The following is a 9,637-nucleotide window of genomic DNA, read 5'->3' on the forward strand; positions in this document are numbered from 1 at the left end:
GGATAGTTTGAGTTTGTAGTCACTGTAGGACATTGTAAGACCTGAGAAGAGTCTGAAACATAACATCTTAGTAAACAAAAGGAAATGGCTGTTTGCTGGGCATCAAAGGGCACATCTATTTTTTTCTTTTTTATTTATTCTTCTCTCATATATTACATCCCAACTGTGGTTTCGCTCCCCTTCTCTCTCCCAGCCCCTCCCCACCACCCTGCTTTCTCTCCCCCAGAACCACTGTTGCTCCCTTTCCATTCAGAAAAGAGCAGGCCTCCCAGGGATATCAACCAAACATAGCATAGCAAGTCACAGTAACACTAAGCAGAAACCCTCATATCAAGGCTGGACGATGTAACCCAATAGTAGGAAAAGGGCCCCAGAAGCAGGCAAAAGAATTAGAGATAGCCCCCACTCTTGTTGTTAGGAGTCCCACAAGAACAACAAGCTATACAATCTTGATACATATAAAGAGGACCTAGGTCAGACCTTCACAGACTTCCTGATATTCAGTTCAGTAAAGAGCACATCTATTAAGTTAAAGCTGAGATTAATAGAAACTCTACAGTTAAAGTTCAGAATTTGGCAAAAAATGTAGAAAATTTGGCCAACTTTTTTTTGGCCACAAATCTGCTGCACTTAAAAAAATAGTCAAAGATCTTCAAAATTAATGTCCAGGCAATTGAAAAAGCCAGCATGTGATTTACAATATGCCACTGAATTTGAAGTGCTTTGGAAGAGCGTTTATTTAAACCTCATGAAGACAATGATTTAAAGCATGGAATGGAGCCACCAGCGTGGGCAGAAGTGAGAAAGGTTATTGCAAAAACAGCCTGTCTTCCCTTGTGTAGAAAAAAAAAAAACAACAGAAGCCGGGAGTATCTGTAGTCAGTGTGTCTAAATGGCTATATCACCCTAAAAAATGCAAGTCAACACTGGGCTTTTCAGGGTCAAGATGAATTCCTCCTCCCTCCTTCTCCCTCTGTCCCCTCAGGATTCTGTGATACCCTCCTATGTGATCAGGGTGGGACAGAAACAGCAATGAGTTGGAACCGAGATTTGGAACCATGTGCTATGAAATCAATACGCCAGCTGGAGTAGAAAGTCCAAACAACATAAATTTCTTGGAAAATGACCCTGTCTTTTGGCAATTATTACTGTGAATGAGAATAGCTCGAACTCTTGAGTGTGGCATGTCTTTCCCCCACTTCTTTGTGGTGTTTTACTCTTGTATTTATTCCTAGCTCACAGTTGCATGACTTCAACGACAGTCATAGCTGACCAACTTAAGGACGCATGCTATAAGACAATATCAGATTTTTTTGATTATCTATTGGAATTTTCTTTCTTCCTTCCTTTCTTTGTTCCCTTAAAAAAAAAACTATGATGATTTTTCTTTTGTGTTGTACTTACCTGGCAGGGGAGTTACCGTGGCCACAGAGATAAGGTTTTCCCAGAATGGGACTGAACCCTTGCACTGTGCATATGCTGACCTCAAGATTTCTCCAAATATGGGGAATCCCACTACATAGTTTTGGGTCATATACTCACATTCATCTCTATTATTTAAAAAATGTTATAAATGTATTTTTGTGAAATAATTCCAAAATGAAAAGTATAATACATTAAGAATCTACTATGTATGCACCTTAAACATTTGCATATTTCAGCATAAAACCAGCACAGTTAGCCACAGCAAGTTAGCCTAATGAGCGAGAACCCGTGATCAGACCCCCTTGGTGGGACCGAAGCAAATGACAGGAATGCTTACTCCAAGTGGCTGATTATTCTCTTTGGGTCATATGCAGTAGGGAGCCTGGTTAATAAGTTCGACCTTATTCATAGCAAACATACCATGTACAACCAGGGTCTTTCTCTGAAGAGAAAGGGTTCATCTTTATAACATCATCGATGCTTGGTTAGAGTTTGGGCAATCAGACAGACTATGAAACAACACACCTCACCTGGCTTATACCCGAGAACTTTGGCTTCCGTCTCCGTGCTCTTTCTCACACTCTCAGTCTTTGCCAATTCAGGAGGGGCCATAAGTGAGGGATTGCTTTTTCACTCCCGCCCTCTCAAAGTTGGAATTCCAGCCACAGCTCTGAACAATATGCTGCTGGACATTGTTGACCCCTAGGATTCAGGATTTGTTATGCATTTTACTTTTCTCAACTGATATATTCAAATGTATTTCCCAGGTTTCTGCCCTTGTGCCTGGACCGGAGCTAGACACTGGTGGTAGGAAACCCAACATTTTACATAGAAACCCAGGCATTGGAAAGCTTAAAATCTCTGCGAGGAAATAGACACAAAACAAATAGTTATAGTGATAATTAGATGAAGTTTTACAGAATGGCAAGGAGGAATAGCAATGTGTAGGTGGCTACCTAAAAGTAGACTCTACTGTGGCTTGTATGAATTCTAAATTCCAGAATTTGTCTGGTACATAGCAGACCTAATAAACCACCTGAATTGGAAATCATGTCATTAGATGGGGTGCTGTCAAGGATGCGGTGCCAGAGTTTCCTAGGCTGTGTTTTACGGCTCTTACTTATCAGTAAATGGAGAGTGATCTTTCTGCTGGTAGGCTAACAGAAAAGGGAAGAACTTGTTTTATCTTGAGGAGAGGAAAAAATATTTCAAGAACTCAATTAATATGTCTCTTTGATGTGCATACCATAAAGGGTTCATGTAAGGAATTGGGAGATTTTTGTTTGTTGTTTTTAATCCTCTACCCTGCTTTGGTGGCTTACTCAAAAGGTAATTCTTTTGACAGGTAATTTTCTGTTTAGATAGAGGCTTAGTAAACGAGGCAACTGACCCTTGTGGCATGGGCCCAGGAGAGCTGGCCCCACCCATCCCACCCGGTGCTGGAGTTGGGAAGTTCTGGTAAAGATTCTGACCACCAACTCAGCCACCACCCTACGTACAAGCTGTTGTAGCTTGTGACGTGGCCGTTCCTGCAGAACCATAGCAGAGGGATCTCTACCACTCTGGGAAATGGCAGGATATCCCAGAGGAGTCACGGTGATGGTCCAGCATCAGTGGTGTAGCAGAAGCCAGAGGCCCTGACCAGATCAACGGCGCATTGTAATGAAAGCTGTTTGGGCATATGTGTTTACTGAATGACACACGGTAGCACGCGATGCCACTACAGTAAACGAGTATGTGATGGAGAGGCGGGTCAGAGGAACGGAGTGGTACAAATACCGCGGCAGCTGGGACTGGCATGAGAGAAGGCTGCGATTGATGGAGGAGCGGGTGCTGCCCAGAAGCTTGACCAAGATGTGTTTTCTCTTTTGTTATTTTTATCTTAATTTTTAATTTTTTATTCTCTTTTGAGGGAGAGGTTACAAGGGTGGAGGGTGGATGGGAAAAGACTGGGAAATGAATGAGAGGAAGCTGTCCAGAATGAGAGCGGGAAAGGAGGACAAAGAATCGAGGTGTAGAAAAACTTCTCTCCATACTGACTTAGAGCGGTTGAGAATACTTACGGCGGTTTCAATGCAAACACTCTCTCTGGGCAAGTTCCTCTTTGATTGTTTGACTGCATTTGAATAAAAATCCCCATACACTGGTAAATCAAAAGTCCAGAAGATCAAAACCTGACAAGGATCAGAACTTGAATCAACATTCAAAGGAAAGTTTACAGATGGGGAGACTGGGTCAAAACAAAGAATACAAAATGTAGAATCACTAGCTTAAGGTTCCAGGTTTCCGCGGCTAATCTAGTGGTAGATTTGCTGTTGCCTGCTCTTGCCTTGCTCAGAGCCCTTGGCAGTTACCGAAGAGACTCAGCTCTGTGCTCCATGTGCCGGGGCTCATGAAAACTGAACTTTGTCTTGTTCTAATGCCCAGTTCACTTAGCACCTGAAATCAGTGTCGTGTGTGCCTCCTACCAGGAAGAGGCTTCGATGTGCCCAAGATCGTGTGTGTGTGTGTGTGTGTGTGTGTGTGTGTGTGTGTCTATATATATATATATATATATATATATATATATATATATATATATATTTTTGGTTTTTCGAGACAGGGTTTCTCTGTGGTTTTGGAGCCTGTCCTGGAACTAGCTCTGTAGACCAGGCTGGTCTCGAACTCACAGAGATCCGCCTGCCTCTGCTTCCCGAGTGCTGGGATTAAAGGTGTGCGACACCACCGCCCGGCGATCATGTATATTATTGTTTGAATCTTTAAACTTCATTCCTTCCATCAAGAAGGGGTGAGTGCTGAGAGTCCGTGAGCCCGAAGACTGGATGAGTGGACACACACTGTGCATTTGAAGCTTATCCTGGAGCCCCATCTACTTCATTTTTTATCATATTGTGTGAATTGTTTATTTGATTTTAGGCACGTTGTTTATTTTTGTATGTCTCATTTTCCTCATCTGCACACAGAAATGATATGTAGTGTCTATTTGATAGGTCACAGATGTTAAATACACTCGCATGGCCATTACAGGTATGGGATCACAACAGCTGTGGGTGTCTGCGCTGGGCCTGCACACTGCTGGGACCAGTAGTAATCACTCAAGGAAGCTCCGGAGGGCTCAAGCGGCGTAGTCCTCCTTGGTGAAGTACTGGCTGCTGAGGGATGCTATGGGGGGATCACTGCCTTCAGAGGTGTACCCACCAGCGAGCGAACCAGGCTCCGATGGATGCAAGGAGCAAGACCTGTGTGCATGTATGAAACACTTAAAGAACAAAGTGAAATAATAAAAAGTAAAGGCGATTAAAAGAAGGTTAGACTCAGCAAAGGTAACTACTGCTTGGTAAAAAAAAAACCTCTGCTTACTGTAAAAATATTAATATCACAGTTGTTAATATTCAGATTCAAATGGGAAAACTTGCTTTCTAATTTTATTTGCTAATACCTTAAAGTCCTTAGAATCTCCATAATGCCACATTTAAGATACATTTTTAATTATACCTCGATTTGTGACAAGTGTGAAATTGCAAAAGCTAATTTGCTTATTTCTCTTGATACAATGCATATAATTTGAACATAGAAAAATAGTGTTAAAAGGCTTAACAATAACTTTTGGCATTTTGACAACCCGAGAGAAGTTTCTATTTGTATTCGCTTATATTTTAAGAAAAATTAGAGCATTGCTTTTTATATGAAGCATTCTTTTTAGGGGCATGTATGTGTATGTGTGTGTGCATGCATACGTGTGTGTGTGTGTGTGTGTGTGTGTGTGTGTGTGTGTCCATGGCTGGCTGTCCATCTGACCTAGTGACTTAGAACCTCTGCTGAATTCAGTTAGTCTTGATAGCCAGCTTACTCCAAAAATTCCATGCCTCTTCCTTGACTGAAATGACAGGCAGACCACACATATTTGGCTTTATGTGATTTCTGGAGAGGCAAAATCTGCCTACATGATTGGATGGCAAGCACTTTACCTGTGATGCAGCTCCCATAGCCTCTTTCCTAAAATGAAAAGAGATAAGGGAATATGTATCAGTCATCAATGCACAGCCCTGTGAACTTTAGACAATATATTCGAGCAACATTTGTCCAGGTCAAGAGATGGGACCTTACCAGAATCTCAGAAGCCTCTGGTCCATCCCATTTCAGTTCCTACCTCCTCTCCGTGTCAGCATCTTTTTAACTAAGTAGCTGATCTTTGAACTTTACATAGAACACCATGTACACAGCACATGTCTGTGTGTGGAGCTGAATCATGGTGGTCCCCATAATGTTTTGGAGATTCACCCATGTTGCTTAGATTCAGGTATTTTCATTGCTATACTTTGTTTTCTAGCATGTCTACACCACAATTTATCAATTCAACCGTTGATGGCATGTAAATAGTTTCTAGCTTGGTGCTCGTATGAATATCACTTCTGTGAATATTTGAGTACATGGCTATGCTGCACTAATATTAACATGTATAATGTTGGATGCATGTCTTAGACTAGAGTGATCATGGTACATATGGATTGTGTCATGATATTTGTCATAAATTGTATGATTTCCCTACAAATCTAAAATAGAATCTTGTAGAAATTTAGAGTGCTTGATGAAAAAAAATATTATATCACATTTAAGCTTAAAATAGATTTTACCTGTAGTGGGCTGGTGTAGTGTCTGTTTTTCCATAACTTACCCTTATCTTAGTCCCCAGAATAGGTGGAGATGTTATCCTTAAAGTCCAAAGAGATTATGCAGGTATGAGGAAGTGACATCATTCCAAGGAGAAATTATTATAAATCATTCACGTGGGGCTATATATAGTCACACGGGTTTTTATAAGAGGGGGAGGGAGGGACATTAGAGCCATTGAGGGTGACACAATGACAAGGAAGCAAATACAAGAGTGACTGAAAGAGAGGAAGAGGAGAAGAGAATTGAAGATTCTGTACTACAGGTGTGAACTAAGGAATGCAGAGGGCCCCTAGAAGGCAAACGAAGGGGAAATGGTAGCTGCTGCTCCTGGAGAAATTGAAGCGTCTCTTAGTTAGGGGTTCTATTGCTGTGATAAAGATTATAAAAGACAAATAGCTTTTTATATTCTGGGTCATAGTTCACTGAGGGGAGCCAATGCAGGAGCTGAAGCAGAGACCATGGAGTGGTGCTGCTTATTGGCTTGCTCCCCCTGGCTTGCTCAGTTTACTTTCTTACCCACTGCAGCTTCACCGTGGTTGGCTGGACCCTTCTGCACCAGTCGTCAATCAGGAAAATGCCCCACAAGTTTGCCCACCGGCCAATCTGATGAGGACATTTTCTCAATAAATCCATGTTCCCATTTGTTATTTTTATTTTGTTTTGATACATGTTCTAGTCAGGTTTCTTTTTGCTGTGATAAAACACTGACCAAAAACAACTTAGGGGGAAAAGATTTATTTCATGTCATAGCTTACAGTTCATAAAGAAGGGAAGTCGAGGCAGGGCCTCAGATCAGGAACCTGGAGGCAGGATCTGAGGCAGGTGCTATGGAGGTAAACCACTTACTGGCTCACTTCTCAAGGCTTTGTTCAGTCTGTTTTCTTAAATAACCCAGGACAACCTGCCCACGGGTGTTACCACCCACAGTGGACTGGACTCTTCCACATCAATCATTGATCAAGAAAATGCCCCTCAAGTCTTTCCCATAGGACAATCTGATGGAGGCATTTTCTCAATTGAGGTTCTCTCTTCCCAGATGGTCCCAGCTTCTGCCAGTTTGACAGAGAACTAACCAGAACAATACCTTTATTTCATAACAGAATAGCAGAGCTCCATTGGTATTCTGCGGTCACGCTTGCTCTTTTTGGGAGCGCAATATCCAATATAAGAGGAGCTTTCTGTGTTGAAAGTTAGGCATCTAGTAATTCTTGGGCCCTTCTTTGATTTCTAAAATGTAGTCTAATAAGTGAATCAGTAGGGACAACCCAAAGAAAGTATTTACATTATTTTTTTTTTTTTTACAACAGCTAAATTATTTTTTTTTTATTTTTTTTTTTAAATTTATTTATTTATTAAGGATTTCTGCCTCGTCCCCACAACCGCTTCCCATTTCCCTCCCCCTCCCCCGATCAATTCCCCCTCCCTCATCTGCTCGAAGAGCAATCAGGGTTCCCTGACCTGTGGGAAGCCCAAGGACTGCCCACCTCTATCCAGGTCTCGTAAGGTGAGCATCCAAACTGCCTAGGCTCCCACAAAGCCAGTACGTGCAGTAGGATCAAAAACCCACTGCAATTGTTCTTGAATTCTCAGTATTCCTCATTGTCCGCTATGTTCAGCTAGTCCGGATTTATCCCATGTTTTTTGAGACCTAGGCCAGTATTACTACTCGACAAGTATTTACATTATTAAAACCACCATTTCATTAAGACTTTGCTTTTATTTTACTTAAAAATTATAATCTCAAAAATAAAATGAGAAAAGAATTCAACATATTTTATTCTCTTACCATTTTTTCTTTTTCTTTAAAAAAATCCTCATTCATGTACATGTGTGTATATAAGTATATATACATATATGCATTATATAATATACGTGCGTGTATATACACACATACATATAATCAGGGAGTGGCCGCGTATGCCTATACATATAAATAGATCACACACAGATCACTCCCTGATAGCATTTCTAATATCATTATCTGTATTGGAAACACTAAATTTCATCACTTATATAGAGAAAAGATATGAGAATAAATAAGCACGGAAGTTATAAATATTCTTTGGGCTTCATCTTTTTCTGTTCTTTAAACATTTTCATTTACGTCCTGTTATCTGTCATCCTTCCTATTCAACAGAACATAGCATTCTCCACCCTAACCCATCAAAGAGACCTGTAGCAGGTAAGAAAGCACAGGAATCAAATGAAAGACCAGGAAATATTTGATTGTGAGATTGCATTTACGAAAATTGGAGGATAGTCACAGCCCTCCAGGCTAAATCTTACCCCGGTACATCAGGCTGGTGGCATCTGACTGAGGATTATCTGATTCTAGGGTTTTGTGTTGAAATCAATCTTCATGATGTCAGGGCCTCTTCGGGGTCTCTGAGGCAAAATGGAAAAATCAGCAAAGACTCATCTAAGACTTTCCAGAAGGGTAAACACTGTCTTCTTCTCTGGACACAGTAAACAGAAATGTTTAAACTTTTTCTTGAAGTGGGAGGTGTGCTAACCCTGGGCCATGACAGAATCACTGATTCTAGATAACATCTATCTATTGTACACTTGAGTAACAATAGTGCAAGCTTTGTCAAAGACAAAAGTAGGATGTGTGGGCATAAATGCACAATTTTACAAAAGAGCTACGGAAAGTAGCTGATCCATTTAGTATATGATTCTTACATATCCACACTGGTGGATAATATCTTAACAGCCCCTTTGACACTCCCCCACCCCAGGACTGCCATATTATCCTCCTTACAGGACGGCCAGAGGTGAACTCTGCCAGGTACTGCTGTTTCTAGCTCAGAGCTCTGAGATGCTAGACAGGCTGTTGCAGGTGCCCTTTGTTGACTTGCTTGTCTTGATCAGAAGTAACAGGAGAGGACAGCGTATCAGGGTTAATTGCTAGAAGGAAAATGTGCGAATTCAAGGGAATATAAATAGGTTAGCAAGAGAGGGAAAGCCAGGAGCAGAAACTATAGGGTATGTACTTGCTTTGAACAAAGAGAAGAGGTGAGCCAAGTCCCCAAGTAAACTAACATTTCAGCAAGGGCTTGAGTTTTAAAATCCTGCATTGTTTTCTAAAACTACCTCCCTGTGTCAAACGCATTCAAATGAAAGAAAGCTGTGTGCACATGAAGTCAGTCATGGTCATCGGCACAATGACCCAGGTCTACTCAGGATCCTGCTGGGAGAAAGCTGTTACAGGTACTTATGATGTCTGGGAGAGGTGGACACCAAAGACAGATGATTGACTCATGAAAGAGAGAATTCAAGTTGTAGATGAACAGGTAAAATGATGTCTGGATGCTCAGGTGTTCATGAGATGTTGGGGAAATGTGCGCATCTGAAGTAACCCTAATGGTCGAATGTGTCTTGTCTGATGCAGGAACTTCATGGTGGCTTGAAAGTAGGATTGGCCTGGAAAGTTGTAGAAACTCAGTATTTGGAAGCTTGTGAAATATCTCGGAGTGGTGGTACAAAAATCTAGCATGAAGCTACAATTGCTCTGTCCATGTGGTCACATTGTGTGTTT

The 9,637-nt window shown here is 41.3% G+C and overlaps 1 pseudogene; it reads left to right on the forward strand.

Annotated features, from left to right (window-relative positions):
- The first annotated feature begins 1,396 nt into the window (after nt 1-1,396).
- LOC121446644 lies at nt 1,397-1,532 on the forward strand (annotated as a pseudogene).
- The last annotated feature ends 8,105 nt before the right edge of the window (nt 1,533-9,637 follow it).

Source organism: Microtus oregoni, unplaced genomic scaffold (assembly GCF_018167655.1).
Source record: "Microtus oregoni isolate MIOR12 unplaced genomic scaffold, Mior012 000003F_ref0000135, whole genome shotgun sequence".
In the NCBI taxonomy this organism is placed as follows: Eukaryota; Metazoa; Chordata; class Mammalia; order Rodentia; family Cricetidae; genus Microtus; species Microtus oregoni.